General features: G+C 43.6%; 2 pseudogenes across 2 annotated transcripts; one reads left to right on the forward strand and one right to left on the reverse strand.

Annotated features, from left to right (window-relative positions):
• The first annotated feature begins 2,924 nt into the window (after positions 1 to 2,924).
• LOC108282859 lies at positions 2,925 to 3,528 on the forward strand (annotated as a pseudogene). The gene has a single exon (XR_001816610.2). The product of XR_001816610.2 is annotated as a non-histone chromosomal protein HMG-17-like (transcript).
• A 4,698-nt stretch (positions 3,529 to 8,226) lies between these two features.
• LOC108282860 lies at positions 8,227 to 9,730 on the reverse strand (annotated as a pseudogene). Its single transcript, XR_005195525.1, has 2 exons — positions 8,855 to 9,730; positions 8,227 to 8,799 (listed from the first exon to the last, which is right to left on the reverse strand). The product of XR_005195525.1 is annotated as a ribosome biogenesis protein NOP53-like (transcript).
• Positions 9,731 to 12,202: the final 2,472 nt, after the last annotated feature.

Below are 12,202 nucleotides of genomic sequence, written 5' to 3' on the forward strand. Positions count from 1 at the left end.
ATTCATCCATTCATTCTTTTCTTCACTGACCTTCCTGTTCCAGTCCTTATTCTAAGCCCTAAGGTGGAAGAGGAGTTTGGCGGCGGTGGTAGTATCAGAGGCATTTGAATCAAGCAACTCCATTTTGAATAGGGGCTGGGTAAAATAAGGCTGAGACCTACTGGGTTGTATTCCCAGGAGGTTAAGCATTCTAAGACACAGGCTGTGATAGGAGGTCAGCACAGGTTACAGGTCACAAAGACTTTGCTGATAAAACAGCATGTGGTAAATAAACCAGCGAAATCCCACCAAAACTGAAATACTGATGCGATGAAAGTGACCTCTGGTAATTCTCACTGCTCTGTATACGCTAATTATAATGCATTAGCATGCTAGAGGACACGCCTACTATTCCCTGACCAAACCGAAGGTGAGGCTGCTATTTCGCTAGGCCCAATAATGAGATGCAGATGAACTGGGGGGGAAGAGAATTTTCATTTTTGTAACTGGTTACAGGGAGAAGGCCTGGAAATTATCACCAGACCAAACTCAAAATTAGTTTTTCAGAATTTATATGTCTTCTAAGCTATATGTCTACATGGAAGCGTGCATTCATCTAAAGACATAAGTGATTAACTTCTTTTAATCTGTAAGTAAGATATGAGTCCTGAAGACCTTTGTCTGGAGCCTCAGTAAGTTTACTTAATCTAAATGGGTCTAGGTGCTGAGGTGATTACCCTTATCTTGCCTCCTGCTAAATCATAAAGGTTTGGGGAGTTCCTTTAGACTCCAATAAACTTGTTTGCAGAGGCCTGGGGAATTTCTTCAGATCCCCAATAAAACTTGTTTAATCCTCAAAGGATCCTGTTAAGAATTCCTTCATTAGCCTGTCATGCTTCAAGGCCCAGGAAAGCCTAGGCAAAACTCTTAGTGGGCTCTTTGTTATATTCCAGACTTTGTATAAGGGCACTGGCTCAGTCAGCTTTTAATGTTTAACCTAGCTACTCAGCCAGTGCTGGGACAGTTGTAATAGAGGCCTGTGCTAGTGAGACCTGGCCTGCCATACTACCAGTGCCATGACAGTTTACAAATGCCATGGCAATGTCAGAAAGTTACCCTAGATGGTCTAAAAGAAGGAGGGACCCTCAATTCCTGGAATTGCTCACCTCTTTCCCAAAAAATTACAAATAATTCACCCCTTGTTTAGCATATAATCAAGAAATAACAATAAAAATAGCCAATAAACAGCCCATTCTGCTCTCTGCCTATAGAGTTGCCATTCTTTTATTCCTTTACCTTCTTAACAAACTTGCTTTCACTTTACTCTATGGACTTCCCTGAATTCTTTCTTATGGTAGGAACCAATCCAGAGATTCGTCACTGGAATCTAATAAAAAGTGGAGGAATTAGTGCTGATCAGCATTTCATAGGCCAAGACAGCCATTAAGGGGTTTGGATCACAATCCTGAACACCATACATAATCCCAAATGTTGTAACCCTGAAAGATCAAAATTCCTAAACTCAAATCCCTTATGTTTAAATTCCCCAAAATCACAATCGTGTGACAATTGTATCACATTAGGCAGAACTATTACCTTATTATAGTTCCTATCAGGAAATTATGGCTTAAAGAGATTAATATGGGTGCCAAATTGACAAGGGCAGATTTTGTGGACTCAATTTTAGTTGTCAACTTGTCTGGATTAAGGGATACCTAGAAACCTGCTAAAGTGTTATTTTAGTTATATCTGTGAGGGTGTTCCCAGAGGAAATTAGTGTGTGAGTCTGCGTGAACCAGATAGGAAAGATCCGTCCTCAATGTCAGCTGGTACCATCCAATGAGTTGAGGACCTGGAGAGCCCACAAATACAGAAGGCAGGCTGGGTGTGGTGGCTCATGCCTGCAATCCTAGTACTTTGGGAGGCTGAGGCGGGTGAATTGCTTGAGCCCAGGAGTTTGAGACCAGCATGGGTAACATGGAAAAAAATCTTATCTCTACCCCAAAAAAGAGGAAAAATTAGTCAGGCATGTTAGTGCATGCCTGTAGTCCCGGCTGTGCAAGAGGCTGAGATGGGAGGATCGCTTGAGTCCAGGAGGTGGAGGTTGCAGTGAGCCAATGTCACACCACTGCACTCTAGCCTGGGCGACAGAACAAGACCCTGTCTTAAGAAAACACAGATAACAAACAAATAAAAAACAGAAGCAAACTGGCCTCTCTCTGAGATCTGGAACACACTTTTCTTCAGATGCCTTAGACATCAGAACTCCTGGCCAGCAGCCTTTGGACCTGGGACTGACTAGCAGCCCCCAGGTTCCTGTCAGCCTCAGACTCAGAGTTACACCATCAGTCTCCCTAGTTTTGACATATTTAGAATTAGGTACAATCAAGACTTCTAAAAATGAATTTCAAGATGTCCCCAATAAAAAGCTTTTTTAAAAAATGCATCCCAATGCATTTGGTGAAAAATTCAGATGAGTGAATTGACCACGTAATCTGGCAATGACAACTTCAGTGTATGAATGGATAATGTGCCTGCATTGGCATTCCGTCCAGCTGATGACATTCTACAAACTTTTAATAAATTAAAGTTGCATTTGCCCTAAGAAGCCAGTGAAGATACTGATTGGTTTGAAAATAATTATGTGCAAGGTAAGATAAGAAGACACACAATGATGTTGCTGTTTAACAAGTATTGTTTCTGCCAAATTTATGGTCTGCATATAAGTGTATGGATTTCCACATGCCCAAAACAACATAGAGGGATGGCACAGAAGATGAAAAAATTTAATAGAGAATTCTCATGTCCACATACACTATATAGAATCACAGAAGAATTTCCAAAAAAACAGCACCACCTAGAAAATGAATATGAACAGAGAGATGTGAAGAAGAGGCGAGAACAACGCCAGAACAACCAAAGCCAGCCGCCTGCTGCATCCCATGCCCAGTGCCAATGTCCCGCCACCATCGTGCTGCCACCATGCCCAAGAGAAAGGCTGAAGGGGATGCTAAGGGAGATAAAGCCAAGGTGAAGGACGAACCACAGAGAAGATCCGCGAGGTCATCTGCTAAACCTGCTCCTCCAAAGCCAGAGCCCAAGCCTAAAAAGGTCCCTGCAAAGAAGGGAGAGAAGGTATCCAAAGAAACAAAGGGAAAAGCTGATGCACAAGGAGGGGAATAATCCTACAGAAAACAGAGATGCCAAAACAGACCAGGCACAGAAAGCTGAAGGTGCTGGAGATGCCAAGTGAAGTGTGTGCATTTTTTATAACTGTTTACTTCTGGTGACTGTACAGTTTGAAATACTATTTTTTTTTCAAGTTTTATAAAACTGTAGAATTTTGCTTTAATTTTCTTAAGCTATGTTGTTAGCACACAGAACATGTCATTGTTGTTTTGGAGGGAAAGGGCGTATGTCATTAATAGAATGTCTCTAAAGCTGGATTGATGTGGGGAAAACACCTTTCCCTTCTAGTTTTGAAAGACTTCCTCTTGGCTCCCAGGAGAAGGGATTCCCTGACTTTGACACACATGGCCATCTTGGCACAAAAGCCTTGTGGCATGGAAAAACAAATTCGTTTTTATGTCCTCTTCTCCCTTTCCGTCTTTCAGCATAGACTTAACTCCCTTAAGCCCAGACATCTGTTGGGACCTGACCCCCAGTCATTGGTTACCAGTGTGTCAGGCAATCTAGACTTTGCAGTGATGCCACTGAGATGGCACCTGTCAAAAGAGCAGTGGTTCCATTTGTAGATTGTGGATCTTCAGAGAAATTCTACAATTTTCATTTCACTTCCTGAAAGTCAGGGTCGGCTTGTGAAAAGCTGTTAAACAACCTGCTGAATGTGAAATGTCAACCTTCACTCTAAACTTTTCCTGTTCAGAGCATTGAATGAAGACTTCAATGGGTTTTATAGTGGCTTTCTGATTTTTGGTAATCTGTTGAAGAAGGGAGTTTGAAAGTTGTTTTATACTTTTAAAGATTGTCTGCCCATGTCCTGTCTGAAATACCATGACTGTTTATGGAAAGTATCTTTAATAAAGCTGGATATAATTTGGCTTGGAAAAAAAGAAAAGAAAAGAAAATGAATGCGAACATATTCTCCAAGAAGAGCCATGTTCTAAAAGAAAAAAAAGCAGCTATTTATTGCAATGCAAGACTTCAAAATGTAGTTAAAGGTTATGAAAGTTAGAAAGCTCTTATGGACTTCCTTTGTGTAACTGCCCTTAATCTACCCCTGAAATATGCATTTTCATATGTCAAACTTTCATTTTAGTTTTGTTTATTGTTTTTAGTTTTTTCTCACAATTTTAAATTGCCAGCATTATTTTTTACAATTCCTATGCTACGTAGTTTATCTTTGCATCATTTCCAATACTGGAGGTATACATTTTGTAAAGATGTTTAGAGAGTTCTAATTTATTGTATGCATTTTGTATAAATTTGACCTCACAAAAGTGCATTATTGCAACATTAACTTTGTGTGTAAGCATTGTGCATAACATAAAAGTGTTAAAACTTCCTCAATAAATGATGACATGTCCTTTTTGTACATCTACTTTTGTGAAAGGTAAAATTTCTCAAGATCTGGCTCTTTGAGTGATTGCATGAGCAGTGGTGACTCACTGCGGTTTTGGATCCATCTCGTCAAAAAACTTAGGTTGTCCCTACACTATTTCAGGTGACTGAAGTTATACGAGCTATTTCTTTATAAATACGGTTCATCTGCTCATAACTGTCATACTCATGTGATTGTCATTAGTGCACCTGAGTGCTTATGCTTGCAAAAATATGTATCTTCTTATTGCCTATTTTATTGTGTAAAGTGCCCTATAACATATTCTGTAGTGCTTTTATGTTTCTCAAGTAAATCTCCTGTTACAAAAGTAAATAATTATCTTTTAAATAATTTTGAAATTCTTATTTCAGAATTATCTTTTTCGGATTTTGATCTTTCAAGATTTTTGGATTGTGTCTTTGGGATTATGACTGGCTCCCCCATGCTCCATTTCTTCCTTTTTGTCTTTGAGCTTCCTGTCCCTTAGATCATGTTCTTCTAGTTTGGGGAATATTTTTTAAGAAGGAATATTTCTGGCTTTTCAAACAAGGACATTCTTGCCACATGTCCATCTAGTGCATGATACCTCTTGGTTCCATATGCTATAGATCATAGGATTCTGCACAAGGAGAAAAAGGTGTAAACAGCAGATACCTCCCAGCCCTCCTCTGATGAGTAACTAGAGCTGGGGCAAAGGCAGATGAGGATGCAACACCAATAACGTGGGAGAGCCACAATGAGGTGGGAGGAACTGGTGGAGAAGGCCTGGTGCTTTCTCTTAGCTGAATGCATCCTCAAGATGGTGGCTGCAAGGCAGCCATAGGGGAGGCAGACAAAGAGGAAGGGGATAGTGACAGCGGCCACAATGAAGGCAGACAGCTGCCTCATGCATGTGGTGTCTGCACAGAGAAGGCACTTGCTGTGGGCATGTCACAGAAGTAGTGGTAGGTTTCATTGGGTCATGGAATGGAAGTTGTCAGATCAGAATAGTCAAAAACAGTGACAACAGGAATCCCAGCCTTAAAGAACCTAAAATCATCTGCCCACAGAGCTACCCACTTGCGATGAGATTATAACTGAATGGACGACAGATAGTCGTATACCTGTCATAGGCCATGACAGCAAGCAAGACACACTCAGATCCTCTCAAAAGGATGACAAAGAGCATCTGAGTTCCACAGCCAGGGAGAGAGAGAAGCATCTTCCCCATGGAAAGGATGCTAGCCAGTGTTGCAGGAGAAATGTTGGTGGAATAGCCAATTTCCAACACAGTCAATGCCAACAACAACAAAAAAGTACATTGGAATATGAAGGAAGGGATCTCGCCAGACTGTGGGCCCAGTGGTGAAGCTTCCAACAAGGCTTCCTAGGTACAACATCAAGGCTGCAATTATAAAGGAAGCCACCTCCAGGTCTGTTGAAAAGGAGTGGAAGTGTACCACTCCCGTCTGGTTTTCCTCTTCCATTAGACCTGGTACAAGGAAAGAAATCATAGGCAAACTTACTCTCCTGTGTCATTGAGCCTGAGCAGGTTCAGATATGTTAAAAACACGGTATGCAATCACTGCGTGGGTATCCCCATTGCTTCCTTCAGAGTTCAGTCAATGTTCTGCCACTCCCACTGCTTAATCTACTGGCCATGTGACCTTGGAGAAGTTATGAACATCAGCATTCTTTGTGCAAACATGGGAAGGGTGTAACACCCATCTCAGAGCCCTAGGGAAAATTAAATGAGATTTTATGTATCAGAGTGCTAAGCCCAGTGCCAGACATGCAATAGGTTCTCAATAAGTGTCTTCTTTCTGTTTTTATTCTTTCCTTGGTCTTCATTTCTTTTTTTTCATAGGAAACTCCTGATCATTCTCATGCCTCTTCATTACTATGATTATTCCATCACACAGCTTAAAATATGCACAGCTTAAAAGTATAGATTTCTGGCTGGGCGCGGGGGCACACTCCTGTAATCCCAGCACTTCGGGAGGCTGAGGCGGGCAATCACCCGAGGTCAGGAGTTCAAGATCGGCCTGGCCAACATAGTGAAACCCCGTCTCTGCTAAAAATACAAAAATTAATTGGGTGTGGTGGCACATGCCTGTAATCCCAGCTACTCCGGAAGCTGAGACAATCACTTGAACCCAAGAGGCAGAGGTTGCAGTGAGCCAAGACCACACCACTGCACTCCAGCCTGGGTGGCACAGCGAGATTCTGTCCCAAAAAAAAAAAAAAAAGTATGATTTCCACAAACAGCATATGATTCTCATATCAAACCCAGAGGAAACAAAGCACAGATGTTTCCTTTGTCCATTTTACAAATGTGGAAACTGGAAACCCAGCAAAATTAAATAACTCATGCTGTTATCCTTCCTCTTCTTGAAACCCAGAATTTCGGTATTATATTTTTTTCCTTGAAACTTCAACAACCCTGTTTCTTTTGTGTTGTGTGCTCTTATTTCACTTTCTATGTCGACTTTCATTTCTATTATGGTGTCCCGCCTAGCGAGGGTTTTCATCCCCTCATGCATGTACAGCTCATCCCTTCAACAACCCAACTTATCATACTTTTAGATTAATCTTTCTTAAACACTTGTTAATTTGTATTACTCCACTCCAACCATAGGTTTAAAAACTAAAGGAACCTCGGCCGGGCGCGGTGGCTCAAGCCTGTAATCCCAGCACTTTGGGAGGCCAAGGCGGGTGGATCATGAGGTCAAGAGATCGAGACCATCCTGGTCAACATGGTGAAACCCCGTCTCTACTAAAAATACATAAAATTAGCTGGGCATGGTGGCGCGTGCCTGTAATCCCAGTGACTCAGGAGGCTGGGGCAGGAGAATTGCCTGAACCCAGGAGGCGGAGGTTGCGGTGAGCCGAGATCGAGCCATTGCACTCCAGCCTGGGTAACAAGAGCGAAACTCCATCTCAAAAAAAAAAAAAAAAACTAAAGGAACCTCTTCTTATGGTATCACATTTGAATACTACAGGCTGATTCAAAAAACATTTTTATAAATAAAAGTAGCACAACTTCCTGCCAGTATAACTTCAGGAAATAGCTTAATCAACATGCTTCACTGCCCCATCCCACCCACCACACATTTGTTGATTTTTTTTTTTTTCTTTTTTTGAGACAGGGTTTTATTCTGTCAATGCAACCTCAGCTTCCTGGGTTCAAGCGATTCTCCCACCTCAGCCTCCTAAGTAGCTGGGACTACAGGTACATGCCACCATGCCTGGCTAATTTTTGTATTTTTGGGTAGAGATGGGGTTTCGCCATGTTGGCCAGGCTGGTCTCAAATTCCCGACCTCAAGGGATATGCCCACCTTGGCCTCCCAAAGTGCTGATTACAGGCATTAACCACTGTCAATTTTTTTTTTTTTAATGTTATTGAGTTTCAATTGGCTGCAAGGTAGATTTTTCATGTGCACACAAACATTTCTCTATGTTGTGGCTGACCTTTCCAATTTGGTTCAACTGGCCAAGGGTAGCAGCCTACGGAGTGATGTTTGATCTTTTCAGGGGATACTCCGAGAAGCTGCGCCATGCAAAAACAAACAAACAAACAAACAAAACACTATTCTGCTAAAATTGAAGGATGGGGGTCAAAAAATGCAAATTAAAACATTCAACCACCATTTTGTTTGTTTAAGTGAGCCAAGTTTTTTTGTTGTTTTTTTGGGGGGGTTAGAAGGGACTTTTTATTGAAGGGCGTGGCTCCGGCGTCTGATTAACAGCTACAACTGGATCTCCTTTAACACCCATTTCTCCATCAGCTTCACCTTGTACTTGGACTTGAACTTGGCTCTCCAGGCTCGATCATATTCCTCCTCTGGAAGCTCTAGAGCCGGTCTCCAAAGATGTTTGTTGCCCTCGGGCTTCAGAGTCCTGAGCGAGTCAGTCAGTTCTGAGCTGAGCTGCACGTCTGGATGCCTAGCACTTGATCCGCCCCAGCCTTCGGGGCTTGTCAGTCTCGGCCTCCCGCCGCCTCGCCAGCTCCGCCAGCCTCAGGGCCACCTGGGCCTTGAACAGGCGCAGCCGGAACAGCTCCTGGTGCCGGAGCCAGGCCGCCCGCAACGCGGCCTGCCGTGCACGCAGCCTTCTCCCGCCGCCGCTGCTGCTCGGTCTTCCTCTCTGTGGCGGGCAGGCGGGCGGGCGTGGGGCAGACCTTGGCCTCCCCAGCCTCCGGCCCCTCGTCCAAGCCCTGCTCCCTGTCACCGTCCGACTCCTCCAGCAGTCCCTCGCACAGCTCCTGGAACCGTGAGGAGGAGCCGGGCCAGGGCGAGGGGCCCGGGGCTGGGGATGCCGAGGTCTGTCCCAAGCTTGTCTGCGGCCTGCTCCGTGGCGGGCAAGGCCAGCTGCCGCTCCAGCTTCCCCGCCTCGGTCTGCCGCCGCAACGCCACCTCGTGGGCCGCTGAGAGCAGGGTCTGGCGGTCTTCAAAGGACCGGTTGTAGGAGACTCCGGCAGGCGCTACCTCCAGGGCGGGGGCCTGGGACCGCTTAGTGTGCAGGCGTGGTGGCCGCTTCACTCCTTTCTTCTTGGTCTGCTCCAGGAAAAACGCATCCTGGCCAACCAACGGCCTGGCCAACCATGGCCTGGCCAGGGCTGCTGTCTGGGGCCCGGAGGTCGTAGAAGGGCCGCTCCACGGTGTCCTGGGGCCCGGGCTTGGACTTGGCGGCAGGAGAGTTGAGGAGCTGGGCCTGGGCCCTGCGGGCCTCCCCGGGGCAGCTCGCCCTGCTTGGCCAGCTTCTCCCAGAGCTGCTCCTTCCGCCTGAGCTTCTTGGCGTTGGGGCCCTGGTGGGCAAGGACATCTTTGGGGGCAGGGACTTTGGATGTGTTCTCGAGGAGGAGGTCAACCCGAAGAGGTTTCTTGAGAAGCAGTGACTTCTGGACTTTGGTTCTCTTCTTAGCCCTTTTTCCTGGGAGCCAGGGTGCATTAAGAAGAGTTTTTCATTCGGGACCTCTGACAACTAGCCACGCTCATGCCCTCCTGCAGCTGCACATCTTCCAGGAACTGGTCAACCTCCAGCCCCAGCGGCTCCTGAGCGAGCTGCTGCCAGCCGCACTTATTTCTTGGGCCTCGCCACTGCTGCCTCAGTGCTCGGTCCACCAAAGTAGGCCACAGCCCCAGGAAGCCGCAATCGTCATCACTTTTCGAGCTGTACTTCCCACCAGCGCCACCGCCTCCCACCACCATCTTGTCAAAGGAAGAATCTAGCCCTAAGTGAGCCAAGTTTTAATATTGTGTCTTGTTTTGGTTGTTTTTTAATAATGATCCTCAGTGCCGGTGAAGTTGGGGTGAAAGGAGCAGTTGCAAGGTCCCTGGAGGGGAGATGAAAGGTTATTTTCTTTAAAAGTTGTCTAACAGAAATTTCCTGAAGTTTTTCATATGGGGCAAATAATCTTACCTACAACTACCACTTAGTCTTTCCTTCCCCCCTATTTAATTCCTCATAGTAAGTGATCCAATGTAGTTTATATCTATCTATCCAAAAACATGGGGCATGGATAGCTGTGTTGAAAGTGAGGTTGAATTGGATCAGTAGCTCTCAACATCCTCTGCAACATAGGAATTGTACAGTGTTTTCCCTATGATCCGCACTATAGTAGTGATAGAACTATAAAGGATTAGCTAAGATGATATACATTGTACATGTATATTTCATTCAATGCCCATAACTACTCTAGGAGGGAAGAACAGCACTATTATCCCCATCTTACAGATGAGGAAACCGAGGCTTTAAAGGGTTTATTAACTTACTCAAACACACACATGCAGTGAGTAGCTGAGCCAAGGTTGGAATCCATGTCTGTCTGAATTCAGACCTGCTCTTTTTTTTTTTAAGCTATTTTTTCTAATTTATTCTTTTTTATTTCAAATAGTTTTGGGGTACAAGTGGTTTTTGGTTACATGAGTAACCAAATGATGAGTTCTTTAGCAGTGAATTCTGAGATTTTAGTGAACACATCAGCCAAGCAGTGTGCACTGTGCCAAATAGGTAGTCTTTTATCCTTCACTTCCCTCCCAACCTCCACCCCACCCCAGGTCTTCAAAGTCCACTGTATCACTCTGTATGTCTTTGAGTCCTCATAGTTTAGCTCCCACTTACAAGCGAAAATATATGGTATTTGGTTTTCCATTCCTGAGTTACTTCACTTATGATAATGGCCTCTAGTTCCATCTGAGTTGCTGCAAAAGACATTATTTCATTCCTTTTTACGGCCGAATCATATTTCATGGTGCATATATACCACATTTTATTTATCCACTGGTTGGTCGATTGGCACTTTGCTTGGTTCCATATCTTTGCAATTGCAAATTGGACTGCTAAAAACACGCATGTGCATGTGCCTTATTCATATAATGACTTCTTTTCCTTTGGGTAGATACCCAGTAGTGGGATTGCATGAATGAATGGTGGATCTATTTTTAGTTTTGTAAGGAATCTCCATACTGTTTTCCACAGTGGTTGTATTAATTTACATTCCCACCAGCAGTGTAAAAGTGTTCCCTTTTCACCACACCCATGCCACCACCTCTTGGGTTTTTGTTTTTGGTTTGGTGTTTTCTGTTTGTTTATTTGTTTTTGAGACAGTCTTGCTCTGTGGCACAATCTTGGCTCACTGCCACCTCTGACTCTTGGGCTTAAGCAGTTCTTCCACCTAAGCTCTCAAGTAGCTGGGACCACAGCTGCACACCATCACACCCAGCTAATTTTTTGTATTTTTGGTAGAGACAGAGACAGAGTTCTACGATGTTGCCCATGCTGGTCCCAAACTCCTGGGTTCAAGTGATTTTCCTGCCTTGGCCTCCCAAAGTCCTGGGATTACAGGTGTGAGCCACTGAACCCCACCTATATCTATTGTTTTTTTGACTTTTTAATTACAGCCATTCTTGCAGGAGTAAGGTAGTGTCTCATCATTGTTTTAATTTGCATTTTCCTGATGACTCGTGATGTTGAGCATTTTTTTGTATGTTTCTTGGCTGATTGCATGTCTTCTTTTGAGAAATTTCTATTCATCTCCTTTGCTCACTTTTTAATGAGCTTATTTGTGTTTTTTTTTCCTTGCTGATTTGAGTTCTTTATAGATTCTGCATATTAGTCCTTTGTCAGATGCATAGTTTGCAAATATTTTTACCCACTCTGTGCGTTGTCTGTTTACTCTGCTGATTATTTCTTTAGCTGTGAAGAAGCTTTTTAGGTTTAATTACAGACTTGCTCTTTTCATTGTTTTTCTCTATTGCCTCAAACTCCATGCTTTGAAAATTAGCCTGCCTAATCATTTATTTTAAATAGCAAAATAAGAAAGTAATAATAATAAGTAATGCATGTGCAGTATAACCTTATCTCAGAGAAATATATGACTAATACTAGGGCTTTTGAAATATTAAAATTACCTTGAAAAACCCTTAATAATCTTGAGGGCCCTTTGAGATTTGGAATTCCAAAGTTGCAACCACTAAATGACCTCTAAAACTTCTCTTCATTCTATGATTTCATGAGTGACTTTGAAGAAGAGGAAGATGAAGAAGAGCTCTAGATGATCTCTCATTTCTCCAAGGAATGTTGGAAGAAAAATCATCTCCCCAGATCTTTTTTTCTCTCTTAAGATAGAGTCTCAACTCTGTCACCCAGGCTGAAGTGCAATGGTGCGATCTTGGCTCACT

The sequence above is a fragment of the Cebus imitator genome, unplaced genomic scaffold (genome assembly GCF_001604975.1).
Source record: "Cebus imitator isolate Cc_AM_T3 unplaced genomic scaffold, Cebus_imitator-1.0 Scaffold253, whole genome shotgun sequence".
Lineage (NCBI taxonomy): Eukaryota > Metazoa > Chordata > Mammalia > Primates > Cebidae > Cebus > Cebus imitator.